The 19,091-nt window shown below is 41.5% G+C and overlaps 1 pseudogene; it reads left to right on the top strand.

Annotated features, from left to right (window-relative positions):
- Window positions 1–4,939: 4,939 nt before the first annotated feature.
- The window catches only part of LOC139728276 (uncharacterized), a 34,075-nt pseudogene continuing 19,923 nt past the window's right edge, over window positions 4,940–19,091 (top strand).

Below are 19,091 nucleotides of genomic sequence, written 5' to 3'. Positions count from 1 at the left end.
TTTATAGATAACAAAGCCGTCGAGAGAGTATATAGTATAGGCCTAATGGAGAGGGGATGTGGGACAGGGCTGGGTCTTCTTACTCTTTATACCCTGCCTCCTTCCCCCACCTTCCTCTTCCCGTTTCCTTACTCCGTCGGTCTTTTCTTCTTCACCGCTGTCTTATATCCCCTTCATCTATCCCCCCTTTCTTTCTTGACATGGCCTTTAAGATCCTTATAATTATGCTGATGGTCCTATAGCTTCTTGCCAAGGCCCTCTCGCTGTAATGGTGGTGAGCGAATGGGGCAAATAAAGTGAGCTCACCTGAGTTGGACTGCGCTTTATTCATTTTTTCTTATCAAAGTATAGCGCGTATAGGCCTGTGTGTGTGTGCGGGTGTTTTCTTTTTCTGGGGGGGGGGGGGGGGGGGGGGGCGGGGGAGGGGTGATTTTTAGTTTTTATTCTTTTCGTCGTTCTTTGTTTTATAGGACTCTAAATTGTATCGATGTCAACGCATGATCGACAGTATAGTAAAAAAAAAATAAAGATCATATAACGTCTTGTATTTCTACTGTCATTGACTGTTTTTGTGATGTCGAAATATGCCATGTGGCTTATCATATGAAAAAGATAATGAATTGAATTGGAGCAGCGAACAGTGCAGTGAAAATGAAAGTACATTTTTAACTGCAAAATGTAGACAAACACACTGAAACACGCTTTAGTGGAGTACTCATACCAGATTAAACTATATATACAATGCTAATGTCCGGGGGATTGAGAGAAAAAAAAAACAAAAAAACTTTTTTGTGTGTATTGAGAAACTCATTTTACTTCACTTTTATTAGTGGGTTTCGAGGAGAACAGGGGAGGAGAATAGAAATACACGTATAGAACATTAAATTCTTTCCTAAACTGTTCCAAACAAATGCTAACAGTTAGTATTTAATTCAAAATGTTAGATACGTTGAATTGTGAAACTTTTTCCTCAATCCAAATTTCGTCTTGGAGATAGCAGGGCGCCAGGTATTAATTATGTTTCAAAACGTAGAGGAATGTTAGACGTTTATCACCCACCACCAACAACATTATTCATTGTACAATACAGTGTATTCTGAACTCATAAAGGGGGGACTGGCTACACAATTCAAATAGCAAGAGGATGAATAATTTTTATCAAAAATACTAGTACTACGCGTGCCGTACCGGTACTTGACTGCGACCGCGCACAACCGTCATGCCCGTCATGCCGCCAAAGACGGACTTACTACATGACTGTGTTCTCTACGGCCAACTGTTACAGCCGTCAGTCCAACACGACGCAACGTTCTGAGACGTAAAAAAAAAATGTAGACGGATGCCCGATCGCTTTACTATATCGTACAATTGGTACAATACGAATATCAACGTACGCACGTTACAGCGCGCGCTGCACAGCTGCCGCCTGCATGTACACTGTAGGACACCGTGCAGTGGGTACGCTTTCTATGTGAAAGAGTGGGGATAGTAATCTAGCCTACAATTCCTTCTGACACCATTTCAAACGGATGGTGATACATGGTTGCCGTTTCGTGTTTACATTCTTGAAGCTACCGGGATTTGAACCGTCGGTAATACATGCACGAATACGGATTCTGTTTATCACAGGTGATCGTCAGGAAACATAATCAACCACAGCGTTCTGTCAATCATGTAAATATCCTTTCTACGTAAAATGTAGGAGAAATTCTGTGTGATATTAAAATTTATAAATTTATTTGTATCAATTGTAACTGGTTAGAACTTTCTAGACCCTATTTCATATTTGTAATGCCCCGTTAAATTACACTTGGTTAGATTCGGTGTTAGAGTTTAATTTACAAACGAGTTTGAAGGTAATACTCGGGACTTATACCGAGAACTGTGAATGTGAGTCAGTTAACATGTGATGTGGGGATTCAAATATTGGCCAGACTCACTCTTAAACAGGGTGCTGGTGAATTAAATTTTGATACGCTGGCACTTCGCTGGGCTTTCTAGCTAGCCAATTCTTCCCCTTGCCCTGGCCCTGCCTGGCCTGTCAATTCCTGTGTCTGACTCGGGCTAGTTGGGTTGTAAAGTCTCTGAATCACTGATCGTGTGAGTATTAGATATAGATCAGTTCGGGAAACCCACTCACAAGGGGGGCCCCTCCTTATAAGTAACCCGTCCCCCTTATAAGTAACCCCGTCCCCCTTATAAGTAACCCCCGGGGCACCCCTTATAAGGAGTCTCCACGCTTTTTTGCAATGCAACGCGAAAATGAAAGGACTGCGGCAATTCGCTTGATTATGTCCATAAAGCTTCACAAGTTTCCTAGTTACGAAATTTGAGCAAAATCGGTTTGAGGCATCATATCTAAAATCATGGATTTAAATGCGATGTCAAACGACCCATGCGAATGCTGAAATGCGAGCGATTACTGGCGTGAGTGTCGCCAGGCGCGGCGGCGCGGCAATGCTTGAGTGCAGACGTGGCGACTGAGTACGGAGACTTTCGTTCATTCAGCATGGGCCACCTGAATGAACGAAAGTCTCCGTACTCAGTCGCCACGTCTGCACTCAAGCATTGCCGCGCCGCCGCGCCTGGCGACACTCACGCCAGTAATCGCTCGCATTTCAGCATTCGCTTGGGTCGTTTGACATCGCATTTAAATCCATGATTTTAGATATGATGCCTCAAACCGATTTTGCTCAAATTTCGTAACTAGGAAACTTGTGAAGCTTTATGGACATAATCAAGCGAATTGCCGCAGTCCTTTCATTTTCGCGTTGCATTGCAAAAAAGCGTGGAGACTCCTTATAAGGGGTGCCCCGGGGGTTACTTACAAGGGGGACGGGGTTACTTATAAGAGGGACGGGTTACTTATAAGGAGGGGCCCCCCTTGTGAGTGGGTTTCCCGAACTGAGATTAGATGGGACCTTGAGGCTTGGGCTTGATGGTAATCATGTTAATTTAACTGTTAGGCCTACTTGTGACTGTGTAGCCAGTGCAAGTCAGATGCAGGAGTGCAAGTACTGTAGTAAGTTAGCTGTAAGCAACGTTACAGTGTCAGTAGCGTCAGTAGTGTCAGTACAGTAGGCCTATCCAGGGCTGGCTGCCAACTCTCACGCATTTTGGCAGAGACCCCAACTCTCCCGTTTTCGACGGGAGATCTCCCGCCAAAAGCCCATTTTTGCACAATCTCCCGTTCTCCCGTTTGAGATTTGATTTCCCCCGCCCTGGCTCTGTGTCTCCCGGTGGAAAGGATTTCTTACTTATTTCTATCGTATGTTGAAAAAATAAGCCTTAGATAGCACCAGAGAACATCTAGAATCCTAGGAACTTCGCGCTTCTCACACATCAACTTGGAGTCTCCCGTTTGCTAGGGGTTTCGGGCGGGAGAATCTCCAGATCAGAAGGTGCTTGGGGTTGGAGTCTCTGTTTTGGTCCTTTCTCACTCTAAAATTTTATTTCATTTGCATGCATTTCTATTGATCTCACTCATTTTGACTCCTAAATTATACTAGCATTGGCCTATCAGAGTCTCACTCTCAACTAGTTTCCAGCATTGGCAGCCCTGCCTATAATGTATCTGTTAGATCCTGGACCCTGTTACACATGAAAGGCGGCGCGAGGCCCGCTTTGTGAATCGTTTACACATGAGCTTCGGGGCCGGCTCGAGCAACAACGCTCCTCATAAGTCGTAGACGTTGTTACAAATGGGCCCGCCTCACGTCGCCTTTCCCTACTTTGCCGTAGGAGCATCCTTTTAAGTAAACAAACATTTTGCTTGGTAGATTTAATTTCGATACTCTACTGGGCTATCCCCCTGCTGAAGGTGATGTGACGAGGCCAGCCTGAGACCGGCCACGGCTAACCAGGTGGACCACGGCCGACTAGAGGTGGCCTGAAGTGGAGTCACCCTGAGGCCGGCCCGAGTTGTGTGTGACTGTTTACATAAATGAGAAAGCCGATCTGAGGCCAACCTCAGTTCGGCCTATTTGTAATTGTATGTGTAACACTCAACAGGGAGCTTAGTACTGTAAGTGTTTAATCATGGAAGTGGCATAAAGGCAATACTATTTATTACTAGTAAAAGTTTAACACATAACATCCCTAACCATGCTAACCCTAGACCCCTGGTGCTGTAACCAGTTAACAGCACCCGAACGTGTTGGGGTTTTCGGTGCATGAGGTAAGTGAGATCCCAACACTAGATACAGATGTACATTTGTACATGCTTGAACCTACTAGACTACTCATCGACCACTTTTTATTACATAGTCTACCTTGTACCGTAGAAAATATTCCTCAGTTTCACCTTAATTTCATTTCACCATGGCAGAAAATACCGCAGATTCATGTAACGGACTCAGATTATTGATTAGTATTGTACGCGCAGAATTCTCAGTGATAAACGCAAGTGGCATTTTTTACTGTGTGCCGGTGCAAGCTCATTTTAATCGACAGCCTGTTCTCCATTGATAAAGCATGTAAATCTGGTGAAGCAAATATGTGTTGACATAATCTATTACTGTTTAGGATTTTCTCCAGTTCTTTTTCCTCCTGTTTCATCAAGTTATTTACATGTACATACCCTCCTCATTTTGCTTGATTTGTGTTATCAAGCAAAATGTTTGAATGTTCCAATGTATTGTGCCCTGTCCCACGCATACTGTTCATTTTTTACACGAGAAAGCCATTGTGGAGGGTGGTCGATCTAAGAATAGGTGGTCAATTAGTAGTAGACTTACTATATTCATCATGCAAGACTATGTATTAGTAACTTTAGGCCTAGTTACGATTAAATTGTTCTACATGCGTGTGCTAGTGTAGATCTTTTCGTATGAATTTGCTCTCAGTCAATCAGATGCAAAGATTTCAGTAGGTCTCTCCTATCTTGTGTCATACCTTTCCTAGCTGGATGCACATTTTGCAGTGTCAAATTCTCCATGTTGCTTATAAAGTCTGTGGGATAGTGAAATTTGGAGGAGATGAATGGCAAGGAGAAGAAAGTGCTGCGATTTCTGGACAATGACTCCGTACTTGCAGATGACAGACAGTTTGATTCAGCTCTAGGCCTATATCAGGACATCACTTTGAGGTCTTCCATTGGCTCACCAATTGCGGCATCTTCAGTGGCAAGGCCTCTCCTACATCACAGAAAGAGGTATGAATAATTTTTGTAGAACTGGAAAATCTACAGTGTAGTACTGTACATGTACTAACATAATATATAGTATTCTCAGTGGATAATATGTACACTATATTTGTGTGGTTAGAAGGCACAGGCTAAAAGCAACCATTTACCTTTCAGGACAGCCTTAGCTGTTTTCAACTCTATCAATTTTATTTGATATGAAATAAATGCATAATGTTGGTTTACAAATTTAGTTATTGTTTAATTTTGTGTATTTGTATGATGCAAAGAAGATATGAAATATCATATTTCCATTGTTGTTAAAGAAAATATATATATGACATTTTGAATTTTTGAATTTTTTCAAATTAAAATTAAAATTTCTTATCAAGTTGTTTTCATTTCATGGACCACAAAAGCTAACAGAGAAAAGATTAGTGCACCTTCCAAGAAATTAGTTTGTGTAAGGCATTCCAGCCACAGAAATCTGAGTTTGAGTGAATTCACCATTATGGTTTCCTCAATCATTCTAGAATCTACAATTGTATAAAAGAACCTAACATGTGTACTGTTGCTGGTGTAAAGTGTATCAATGTGCTCCAGGAATATGCCCTTTCATAAACAGGTAATCAAGATTTTACTGTGTCAGCTTATCATTGTTGCACGACAGCATTTTGGGCAATTCTTGAAGCCCCATGATCCTGAATGTTGCAACCGAAGGTACCAAAGAATGATTTATCAGCGCCCTTTTACGTCGGGTCATCCTCATTTTCAGTGTCCACGCAATCTCTTTGACCTGTGTCTCACATGTGATTTATGTCCATCTCTGCAGCAATCCACAAGATCTGGACTACTCGCACGCACAGTTCTATCGGCCGAACGGCAGTGGACCCCCAGACCAGACAGGGAATGGAATGATGACCCACCTGCTGCCCCACCGGACAGTGCCCGGTCCAGGACCAGCTACGCCCCCTCTGAGCTGACCGACACATCTCTTGGCATCTTGAACCTTGATGACCTGGGTGAGTTTGTATCATTGGTCATATGGAAGCAAGGCACACTTGAGCAAATACCTGGTACTAGCGATACCTAAGGCAGGGGACTGTCAATATGCATTGCAGGAGTGCCGCTTTCTGTCTGCTTTTGTATTAGATCTATATTGTTTTGTCGATTGAGATATCAATTGATGGAATCTATCTATCTATCTGTATATCTACCCATCAACTTGTCCCCTATCTGCAACATGTCCCTGTCTGTCTATCTATCTAGTAGTTACATAGGCTAGCTTTATCTCAATCTATTCTGAAGTTTCCTGGACACTGCACCGCAAACTAAGTAGTTGTCCTCATAACATTACCAGATAATTTAGGCTATGTGGGGATGTGATGATGTGAGAAAAGGGCAATTTGTCATCAGTTGCAAAGACCCACGCATAATTCTATATTGTCTGATTATATAAAATGTTCAATGTATTCATCATTTAAGTCCATACCACACCTCCATCTCAACCTATGTTAACATAGAAACCATGACTGACAACAACTGTGGCTAGCTAGCAACCATGTAATTGTTAAAGGAAAAGAAAAGAATGATTATTTCTCTTGGGTAGTACCGGTACTCTTACAAATAGGTTATTATGTACTGTCAACTCTGTTGTTTGTGCATCATTTGAAGACAAAATTTACAAAAAAGGATACAGGAAAAAACGTGTGTTTCATCGTAACCCTCAACATGAATGCTTATATGACGCATCACCCGTTACCCCGGGGTACCGTAGAACCCGGGTACCACGTTATGTAGCGCCACCTCAGGTCCACTCGAGGACAGCCGCAGAGAAATGCATGCACTGTGTGTGTGCGTACATAGTCATTCCCATGTCACTGCATGTTATACTATGCATGCATGGCACGCTGTGCTAGCAATAGCGTGTGCTTCAGTGCAGTGCAGTGCAGTGCAGTGGCTAGCGCGCGCTAGCTCCAGCACCGAATAATTTCCACTTTTTGGCAACCCAGGGTACAACCTTTTAAAAAAATTAATAATTCAACAAAACGGCTCATTTTTATTTGGTACCCCGGGATACCATTTATGTCATCATATGTTATTAATTAATCCATATGTATACAGTGATTAATATCTGTAAAAGAATTGGTCTTTCTTTAAACATGTCTGCTCTCATGATCGCATCTTTATGGCATTTGAAGAGGTTCAGTAGCCTGAAGGTTCAGTAGTTGCTCTTGAATCACTCATGAAATAATATTCTCTGCAGCCTCAGGTCTTGAAGAACTCGACGATGAATTCATGGACCTGTCACAGGACCCCAACTCGCCAAGGTCTGGCATTGGAGACGGGGAGGAGATGGCACCACCGGCTCCCATCGGCCCCGCCTTCTCGTCCCAGAGCCCCAGGGAGGGGCAGCCATCTAGGCTAGCCTTCTCCCAGATGAGTGCACCCTCCATCATGTTCTACGACAACGACAGCCAAGAGGATGACTCCCACCGGGGGATCGCAAGTGATCTGTCGGAATTTGAGGGGCAAGCGACTCCTGGTGAGAAATTCACTATTAACTGAATGTTTATATTCCCCAAGTAGCGATAGTCATGTACTCTCTCTTTTGTGAAGTACTATTCCCCGAACAACAAGGTCTGCTTTTCACCCTTTCCTTTAATCATAGTCTACAAGAACATTTTGGACCCAGTGTGTAGTCATGTCTATTCTATACAGTTGGGATGGAAAAAAATCCAATTATTGCAAATATTTCACAGAAAGTTCGGTAAATGCATGTACATGTATTTCTCTAGTTATGGGTGAACTGATAAACTTTGATTTGTTGTCAGTATTTTTTTCAGAGATAGAGCAGCTTAAAGTGTCTTCAAAACTTGAATGAAAGGTTGTGTAGTCTGATATTGACCTACATGTGCATTACACTGATATGGGGTCAAGTGTACAACTAATAGGTTATTCATATGGGGTTTAGGCAGATATGCATCACTACCTTAATCCATACTCTGGGCATGGGGCTACAGGTCAGTGCACACAATCCGTTGATTGTCTCTTTCTTGCATGCACCCTTGCCTATCACTTTGTTCTGATGTGCTGCTGTATGGTCAAAGTTCCAGGTGCAAGGTCACAAACCCAAGGCAGTGATGGCATCGGAAGCAGCGAAATCGATACTGAAGATGAGATCAATGCTGTCAGACAGGTAAGATGACTGGTATAAACGTGTGAGTGGAGGGCAGTAGCCCTATGCAGATTTTCCAGTACATATGATATTCCATTTTGTGTGTGCCAAAGGGCTTCAGAGTAGTATCATCTGTTTGTTTGTTGTATTTTTTTAGATATCCGCAGAGCTCTTACCACAGAATCTTTTAAAACAGCCCTCAAGACCCATCTCTTCAAATTGAAAAACAAGCCAATGTGTAAGAATGTATGTTTACACATTTGGAGACAATTACTTCCTGGAACTATTTCTTTTTATTTTAACTGTCATATCACAAGCGGTGCACCCATGAAATTTAAGCTGAATTATGTATTTATTTTGGAGCAAGTGCCATGAGCGCCTGACTTGGCGGATACCGGCGCTATACAAGACTTCATCATCATCATCATCCTCCTAGTTTAGCAGTGATGAATGAAAAATGATTGTTGTTAGATATCCCGTATTTACTCCAGGTCCTGAAGGTCTTTTAAGGGCACTTCATTTTCTATGCTTCTACTAGATTTCGACAGAGGACCAAATGTTCCCTTGTGTCATGGAGGTATATAATGAGTTGGTTACCAGAGGAAAACTGAACATTAATATGGTTTGATGTACATGTAGCATGTGCGCAGGGTGCGATGACAGCCTGGCTGAAATGTTTCCCGCATAGTAGACTGAGTGCACTGGATATGTGCGGGATTAAAGGTATTGTTTACCATTGGGAGCAGTGATTTAAAACAACATTTGAGTTATCAAATTTGATGCATACATATATGTGAAGGTCAGTTGAATGACAAAACATTCTACCTTATAAAAATTTCACAATAAAGCCTAAAGTATAAGGAGATATCACTATTTTTCTGAATAAATAACTGTAGACGGTTTAGTCTAGAAACAATTTTATTATAACTATTGTTCACATTATATGTATTCAACAATACTTAACTTTGATTATACTCATTAACATTTTTATATTGGTTGCTTCTATCCTGAACTCACATTTTAGAACTATTTTGAAGCACTAAAGCTTGGTTTTTGTTTTATCTGCAGATGGTGTTAATGTCTTTAATCCTAGAGACTTGGGTATTGATATATTGTGAAATGCTTTATGAGCACCAACTGGAGAGGGGAAAAGTGCTTTCAGCACCACAACATGAAAGGAGGACCTGTTTTGTGTGGAACAATAATCAAGGAAAAGAAAACACCTTTTGAAATACAGTGCACTCCCGTTATAACGAAATTCTCAATACAAGGAAGTAAAAATTTGCATTCCCAAATTATCATCTGTATGTATTTAATGATACTTGACTGTTCGGCTGTAACAAATTTTGATATGATGGAAGAAAACTGCTGGTCCCAAGGACTTTGTTAACTCTTTATGTGCCATGTTCGCACGTCCGACTCAGTCGACGGCGTGCCAACTTCTGCTCAAATGCACAAACCCGCCCATACCAATCGATAAATCGCCAAATGTCGCAGTACAATGAAAGCGTTTCTCGCACTTTGGTTCCTCTCACATCATTGAAGCTTACATTCTGTAGTGATTGACTATCAAGCGATGTTCCCTACTGGATTTGCGTGTAAATTCTAAGTTTCTGTCACTGTTTTGTGAGCAATAGTCATGTCTTTACAGTAATATTTAGCTACTAGTCATTTGAAAGAAAAACATTCATAGAATTGTCATACAATTAACATAAAAACAAAGCTTGGCATTTTCTCTACAACACTATTCCCTATCTGTCCAGCTTAACATAACTCTATAGAAGTAACCTAGATTTGAAAACAGAATGTTTTCTCAAGGCATGAGAATGTTGGTGTCTCAGAAAAATGTGGCACTCAAAGGGGGGGGGGGGGTTCAACCGTGGCACATAAAGAGTTAAAATGGGAGTGGCCTGTATGTTGACTTCTTGCAGGAGATTTCCCAGAGACAGCACTACGTGGCAACAAATCTGACGAGCAGGCTTGGAGTCGGCGAGGGCAGAGACGACAATGATGATGATGATGATGATGATGACGCAGAGGGAGGCGCCCTTGAAAATCGTGAGCCCAGACTTCAGTTAGACGGTGGGAGCTCAGAGGATGACGATCCGCTATCGGCCACACTGGCTGAACCAAGGCAGTCAGCAGAGGGAGAAGTGGTGAGCAGCCAGTCTGATTCTACAGGCTAGGAGAAGGATCATGCCTTTTTCAGTCGTAGGACCAAACTCACAAATCAAGTACCTTTTCAATTACGTCAACTTTCATTAATAAAATCATTCAAATCCAAACTTAAACTGATTTGCTCCTCCATTAAGGATTACGTGATTGTAATCTACTATGTTGAGAAGAATTTTGTTCCTTTTGTAGTTGATAATTAGTTTCGTAGTTTTCTTCCTGCTCTCTTGTGTTTGTACATTCTTTTTTTGTTGAAGCGCCATGAGCACCAAAAGGTGGACCTATGCAAGTAGCCACTTTATTATCATTATCAATATTATTATTTGTAGGCCATTTGCAGCCCAACGAGGGAGCTACATTTGTGCAGAGTTGCACTTATTGTTTTTTGACATTTCGATCAGAGTAAATCACAGAAATTGACCTGTCTCCTTGATATGATAATATTTTGAGTAGCTTTGTGATGCTGCAAAGAAAAAAAAATCACATTGGGTGTACTTCCTGTCATAAAGGTAATCTTGGATCCTGGAGATGGGGGTGGGGGTGGGGACGGCATGAGTGACGGGGAGACGACCAGTTCTGGGGTGCCAGATGTACCGGTCACCTTCGGCCAGTCCACTCTCATGGCATTCCACGGGCAGGGCATGAACGGGAGCAGTAGGGATTGGACACTGACCGCCTCTCAATTTGATGGCGATGGAGCCGTGGATGGACGAGCCCGCTCCAGAAATGATGACGATAATGACGACGACGCGGATGATGAGGGGGATGGTGATGACGAGAATAGAGCACCTCACATGAACGTATTCACAGTGAGTGGCCATTGGACATTATGTACATAATTACAGGCAGGAACATAAAGAATGTTCAATCCATAGGATATAAAATGCTACAGTGGAAGGTTGTAAATCCCTGGACTCTGTCCTGGAATTCCCAAAACATCTTTTAAAAACCTAGGGGTTGAACAATTCTCTCTCTTTTTTTTTTTTTTTTTTGCTTATTCCCCCAAACAAGTGCCATTATTTTTAGTACGCTTTTCTGGGACGGACAAAGATACCTTCAATTTGACTTTTTTCAGCTCACCTGAGCCTTCTATAAGTGAACTATTGCGATCGCTCTTCGTCCGGCGTTCGTCGATGCTTCGTCCGTCGTGCATAAACTTTTACATTTTCATCTTCTACTTGAGAACCCCTTGACCAATTTTCACCAAACTTGGCAGGTAGCATCCCTAGGGGGAAAGAATCTCATTCCCATCAAATGGGCACTGTGCCCCACCTGGAGGGCCCCAGGGGGCCTAAATTTGGACCAAAATTGTAAATTTTCATCTTTTTCTTGAAAACCTTTCACTAATTTTCACCAAACTTGGCAAGTAGCATCCCTAGGGGGATAGAATCTCAATTCCATCAAATGGGCACCATGCCCCATGTGGGGGCCCCAGGGGACCCCCCCCCCCCCCCCCCCCCCCCTGTAAGGAATCTTTACAGATTTTCGCTAGAACTGGAAGTGATTGAGCTAAGTTAATACAATGAGTCAGTATATTGATGACTGTTGTTTCAGGTTTGTTCATGGGAGAATCAGGGGTGCCCTCCCCCCTCCCCCACCCCCTTGGGACCCAAGGAAGCGGGATGGGATGGGGGGGGGTCCAAATGCGGGCCTAAATTTTCATCTTCTTGCTGAAAACAACAATGGATTTTCACCAAACTTGTCAAGTAGCATTCCCATAGGGATAAGATCTCAAAGTGTTTGAATGGGCACCATGCTTTCCTTGGGGCCTCAGGGGGTCCAAACCTCCTAAATTAATGAGTGTTAAGTAATATTTTTCTCTCGTTCTAATAAAAAGTGATAGGGCTATATGTCTTTTTTCCCAAGCTCCCAAGCTGCATAATCCAACGTTCTATAAAGTACAGTGTACTTGGCTGGTATTTTTACCAGTGTGATGGAATGTGTAAATGGACACCATGCCCCCATTCTCAAAGCTACAAATGTACCCCCCACCATAAGTTTCCAATGTACTCAGGTAAGAGTCTGCAAGAATGCATGGAAGGTGAACTTGCGATACTCAGGTGAGCATGTGACCCCCGAGTCTCTTGTTTTTTATAGTAACCTTTTCTGCAGCATCACCATAAAGCCCATAGCACGCACAGTGTAGCTTTGCTTCTTGAGTACAGTGTGTCTGCAATTGTATTACATGCTACCTCTCAGTCGTGTTTTTGTACATGTTACAAATTAGTGGTTGCTCAGTGTTTAGCATATGTAGAATATGTTCAGATATATTCAGATATTTCAATCGCTTCCCATCAAATTTTCAACATCTGAGAATCATTTGAAATCTGAAACTTATCATTTTTTCTTTTTCATGAAGCAAGGGGCTCAAAGCTTGGTATTTCGAAGTTAGGTAAACGTATACTGTGTTTAGATGCATCATTGAAAGTTTTGTCTGAGTTGGTATTCACATTTTTGAAAGATTTTGAAGCTGTGAGAATGGGTCCATCGAGGATTTTTGCCGTCATGGGATAATTCTTAGGTCCCGCAGCGTTGGTTGTGTGTTTTCTGTGAGTAATCAAATATGATATAATTCTCTCCTGTGTCCAGAGTCAGTCCAGAGTGCAGCCAATCGGAGAGACCGATATTTGGGACCAAGGGTCAACAAACTTTGGTAGGATTCCCTCTTCTCAGCGACAGAGTTCATTAAACCATCGTCAGGTGAGTGAGTGCCTCACGTTTTCAGTGTGCTGAGTGAGTAAATGCTAGGTCAGGACTATTTCCTCTTGGAAACTTTGCACTGAAAATGTGAAATTGTCAGTGTCTATCAGGCATTGAAGTGCCTCTGCATTCTATATGTCTTGGATATTTATTTCAGTAAAGTAAATTAAGTTTGGTTAGTTCAGTTAAGCTAGTTCGAGTTGATTTTATTGCTGTCTTAACCCTAACTATGCCAGGGGGGGGGCCTCCGAGGCCCCCCCCCCTCAACGTTTCGGGCGATGTATCGCTATCGCGAGAAGCTATCGGCGCGACGTTTCATGACTTTTTTCTTTCGAGTCTCCCGCATCTTTTGACACCAAATTTGCGATGCCCGGGTGCGCGGTTCCAAAGTTGCGCATAAATATGCACGTGCATGTCAGACCCAAAATTGCTAAAAAATGTAAATTTGTGTACAATTTCAATGCAAACTGTGTTTACAGGCAAATTTCATAAAAGCATGATTATTTTGGGGGTTTATTGATTAAAATCAATTAATAATGCATTTTCTTGTTCGGAACAATGTCACGGACAAATTTCATCGAAAAAACAATGAAAAACAAAGTCGAAAAAACAATGAAATACATAAGAAATTCAAAAAACAATAAAATACTCAAGAAATTTTTTCTGATTGTGCAATTTTTTTCTCTTACATTTGCTAAGGACACTATAAAGAATATTTACACCAAAAATGTGCCTGTTTTGAGCTTTATTTAGTGATTTATACAAAATTGTCTGATTTCATGCATCATTATGGATAAATTAGCATAATATAGTGTACATGATAATTTTTGAAAAAATTAACTTCATGGTACTTTAGATATCATCATAGGCAATGCGTGTGCCAATTTTCGTCGTGATCGCGCGGTCGACAGCCGAGATCCGGAGGGGGGGGGGGGGGCCTGGGAGGCCCCCCCCCCCCCCCCCCCCCCGGCTCTGTCATCTACCTAAATAGCCCGGCCTAGTTAGGGTTAAAACTCAAGCAGCCACAGTGTGTGGTTGTAGTTCTGTGTACTGTTAAGGCCAAGATGTACATGTACCATGGAGCTTTTGCGTAGAAATGAAGAATGTATTGAATCCTTGTATATTTTGCAATTGATATCATTTTGAGTTACACAGTGCACTCCTATTATAGCAAACACGGTTAGAATGAAATTTGGGCTACAACGAGGTAAAAATTCAGGCCACAACATTATCTGCTCTATGTATTTCTGTTGTTTATTTGTTCAGTTATAATAAAATTTCAATATAACTTCGTTATAATGGGACTTTCGTTTCTTGTCTTGTCTTTTTTTTTCTTTTCTTTTTTAATACAGAGTGCTGCCAGAGACACAGCAGAGGCGAATTTCCATTCAGGGATGTCTAATCACTTCAGTAAGACTTTCAGTTTGGTTGAATTATTTGTCTTTTCTTTTCTCGCCCTAAACTGCTCAGTTGGTAGCCATTTAAATTGGATGGGTGCTCATGTAGAATCATATTTAGTCACTGTGCAGAACATTTCTTCATGACCTATATTTGAACTCAAAGACACAGGGAACAGTGAGAGATTTTGCTTAAACAAGGGCAGTCATTTGCACCCATTAAGTCATGGAATAAGATAACTGCAGAAATTGTCATCCTGTTCTCATTAAATTGGCAACACTGACTCGGATTGTGATGTGCTTGCCTTTAGTGACCTCAGCACATGTGCATATGAGAATGCTTTCATGCCATTATATTTTCTTTGCTATTTACTTGCTAGTCATAACTCCCTAACTCAGTGTCTTTGTCTCTGTCTGTTTGTCTGTCTGTCTGTCTGTAACTATCTATTTATCTATCTCTACCTCTTCATCTACTTCTCTCTTTTTTCTCCTTCATCTCTCTCCCTCCCTCAATCTCTCTGTGAATGATATAGTGGCCAGTGCCCCAAATCCTTTTGATGATGGGCCTTTCTCAAATGAAAATGGACTTGCGGTAGCAGATGCAGGCTTTGAAAGTCAAGAAGAATTCTTTGGTTCAGGTTAGTCAATGTGCTCACATACATGGTGTATCTTTTTTTTCTTTTCATTATTATTATTATTATCATGTGTGTGTGTGTGTGTGTTACTACATTGTGAATTGTGTGTGTATATTGATGCATTTTAAATGAACTATTTCATTTATTACAGTAACATTGTAGTTGTGATATCGTACACAACAAGTTTCTTTGAAATTAACTGACTGTGTCTGCTTGAGTTACAGGTACCTCATAGAAGAAGCAGCCATAAGATATTAAACTGTCATGGTGCAATGAAGCAATTTGTTTTTGCAAATTGTGTGCAGCACAAATAGAAATTGTTTAAAGAATACTAGCAGTTCCCTCGTGACATTTCTAGGACTATATTAATTTCCGGACAAACTGCGTTAAAAAGAGACAGTATCTACAGCCAACAAACACGTTCCCGTCAATTGTGTCATTTTCTAAAATGACTCACGACATTATTCTTGTGATGATTTGCCTTTTCAAAACAGAAAATGTGCCATTCCGATAATTCAAGACAAGTCTCTTACATTTGATCTCTCTCTCTCTCCAGACGACGCCATGGCAATGATTGAAAAAGATGAAGAAATATTTGAAGAGGAGAATATTTTTCGTCAGGTAAGCAGTTCTGACTCATTATCCTTGCTACAGTACAAGCAGGTGTTGTTGACAAACTAAAGTGCCTTTCTTTGTACCTGAAACAGATTTAGAGTCTTGAAGTATACACACACACGATAGCTGCTGTGACAACCTCACCTGGAGTGGCTACTATGTCTCTTGATTCCTTGTCATGAAATAGAGTGTGACATGTAAAGAAAATTTCTTGAACATGTCAAGTTTGTGGTAAAGAAAACTGATGTACATTCTATCACTCCACTTGGGGACAAATTGGTCTGTAAACTTGTCTGAAAATGATGGCACTCTGTAAGCTGCATTACATACATGTGAGAATAATCCTTCTTAACCCGTATCGGGCCACATATGGGATATTCCGTAGTTTGTCTGAACGCCGCAGGGGCCACATACGGAACATCCCGTAGTAAATAAAATGACATATGAATGACGTAATTCACTTCCGCTGAGTACTATGACTGTATTATGCATCGAATGGCAGCATGTTATATACCATATCAAAGAGATTTTTTTCCTCTTTCAAATGATAATTTGATTATGTTTTTTTCATTGCTTGCTAATGAAGAGCGATTGTTTGGAGAGTTGTCTGTTTGTTGGCGCGTGTGCGCAAACGGTGCTGGGCCACTTGGGTGTTTGTGTACACAGGTGCGTTGGCCCGATATGGGTTAAAGAAAGCACATGAAATGAATTGTATTTCGCAAGCAAATTTGATTCATCAACTTTCAGGGCATCAGGTGCCAAGAATTTAACATTACACTGTATGCAAGACTCCAGGGAAAATGTACTGAATATCATTTTATTTTTGTATTGCCTAGGATGAGCACATGTCACATGACCAAGGCGATCATGTGGAGAATGCATCTGCGTGGGAACTCCCCGACGGCAGCCAGCTGAGTCTGCGCATGTCACTCAACAGGTCTAGGGTGTCGCCGTGGGAACAGGATGCCAAGAGAGTGTCTCTCGGAACGTTCATTGGGATGAGATCAGAAGCACTGGGGTCGTTGTCGGAAGACGTACACTCTGGCAAGGTATTTTAGTATTCAAAACTTTGGGGAATGAGGAGGAGATGGCACACACAATCACATTAACTGCACAGGCAAAAAGCTAGTACTGTGAAATAGTATACTGTTGCTGCTGCTGCTGCTGCAAATTAAAATCATGTTATGAATATGAACAGTTATGATGATGATGATTGTAATTGTATTGGTTATGAATTCCAGCCCCGGCGATACGGTGCAATTAACTCACTGATAAGAGGCCAAAGTTTTTTAATTTGTAACGGTCATCTGCACTGTGCGGAGGGAAGGACAAAAAAATCTTGAAAGTTCACCTCCTCGTATCTTCCGTATTTTCCCACCAAATCCCTTGAAACTTCACACATATATCTAATATGGAAATATCATCCTTCATATGATTTTGGGGTGAAAGTGCTGATGTATCTTTCGAGATATGTGTGTTTTTCTGTTTGAGTGGACCGTGGGAAAGGGTTACGATTTTTTCTGGACATAAGTCTGAGCCTGCATGAATATGCATTTGATTAACATATTGCTAGTCTGTATACACCAGACTCACTACCTGCGAAGTTTCATTGTTTTAGCAATTAGTAGTGAGGTGAAAATAAGAGCAAAAAGACAACGGAATTTAAGAGAAAATACTGGACATGCACAACTAGATCATCCTCCTGCGCATGCGTTCTCTACTGGTCAGTGCATGCTTAGCCAATCAGCAGTGTCAGGTTCGGCGCAATGAGACAGGTTTCGGTTTTTGGTCCACGGGGTGGTGAGTGGGCAAGAGAGGAACCCTGCAATGTGCTTCAACTGTTTCACGCAGCATGAAAACCGATACATTGGACTGCGTACTGCTTTTAACGTTACGTGTATGGATTTTACGTGGGTCACGAGTGACAGTGATATCGATTTTTTTCTGGACATATCCGTTGGCCAAATGATACAGAAAAGATATTTAGAACACAATATGGATATACGACCATAAGTCATATACCGAAGTTTCAATTTGGAGCAGTGAAGGAAAATGTGAAAAAATAGCACTTGTTTTGAGACCAAATTTTCTGTTTTGGAAGCTAAGTTTCGACGTTGTTTTCACAGGTTTATCCTCAATAAAACCCCAAATGACTAACATTGCGAGTTAGAGAATAGTTTCTTCTTCAATTTGCTGTATAGATTTAATCATTTAATGGCTTCTGAGGTGAGATATTGCGATTGTCCTGCAACACTTCCCCAGCGGTTGTGCGTACTCAAGCTGTCTACTTTATGCAAATGAGGCTTTGAGGTGTACTTTTGGCGAGTTAATTGCACCGTATCGCCGTGCCTTAAAAGTATAATATAAATGAGAGGTTTTGTTGTGCCAATTCTGCCTAGCCAGATGCTCACATCAGCAATAATAATGAAAATTATGATAAAGATGACAGCATGTATTATGCCAGCTCCACCAAATTAGATTCTCAGTTGTGTGAAAAATAGTCCCTTTAATCCATGCAGAGCTCAAGAAAATATAACAATTGATATAGTAATTGTGCTTTCTACCAGGTCTTGTTTATAGAAAGAAAGGAAAAGGCATTAGGCAAAAGAGAGCAAGTAGGCAAAAATTGGAGCAAACACAATGAGAAAAAAAAAATTAGAAAGAACAGACATGAGTGTCACGCTTATGCTGAAAGCAGCAGCAGTGAACAAGTGATACAGCAGTGCAGTCAAATTTTGCCATTCAAAATGCAGCATGATGTGTTGCAATGGTCATGGATGCCTCGTATCATGTCTTCTGATTGCCTTCCCTCTTGCAGCCAAACTTTGGGGACGGGACGATAATTTCACCCCCACCCAGGCCCCCTGTTGCGTGGGTGAATAGCACCAGTAACCATGACAACGGAGGTGGTGCCCATTCTGATGAGTCTGATGACGTGTACGCGGCGTCGGAGAGAGAAGCTGGCGTCGGACAATATACTCATGGTATGTTTTTTGTGATGCATTTCTGTAATGTCCTGTGTTGCTGGCTATATAGTGCAATGAAAACAATTTGATTATCATGAGGCATCAGGTTTTTAGAAGATTTATGTCATGCTTGTGTAGGCTTGGACAGAGTCATATTACAGACAGGCATGTATTGTGTTTCATCCACTCCATAAAGAACATTAGTGCTGTTGAGATATATATCCACTTCTAACATTGTATGGAGAAGAAAATAATGTGAGAACGCACAAAGCCTTCAATAAGTGCACTTCAAGCTGTTTATATCTA

The sequence above is a fragment of the Diadema antillarum genome, unplaced genomic scaffold (assembly GCF_040938485.1).
Source record: "Diadema antillarum isolate AM-2024a unplaced genomic scaffold, OU_Dant_1.0 seq00000170_RagTag, whole genome shotgun sequence".
Classification (NCBI taxonomy): Eukaryota; Metazoa; Echinodermata; class Echinoidea; order Diadematoida; family Diadematidae; genus Diadema; species Diadema antillarum.
The sequence above is the reverse complement of the archived record's forward strand: the minus strand, read 5'-3'. Positions and strand labels throughout refer to the sequence as shown.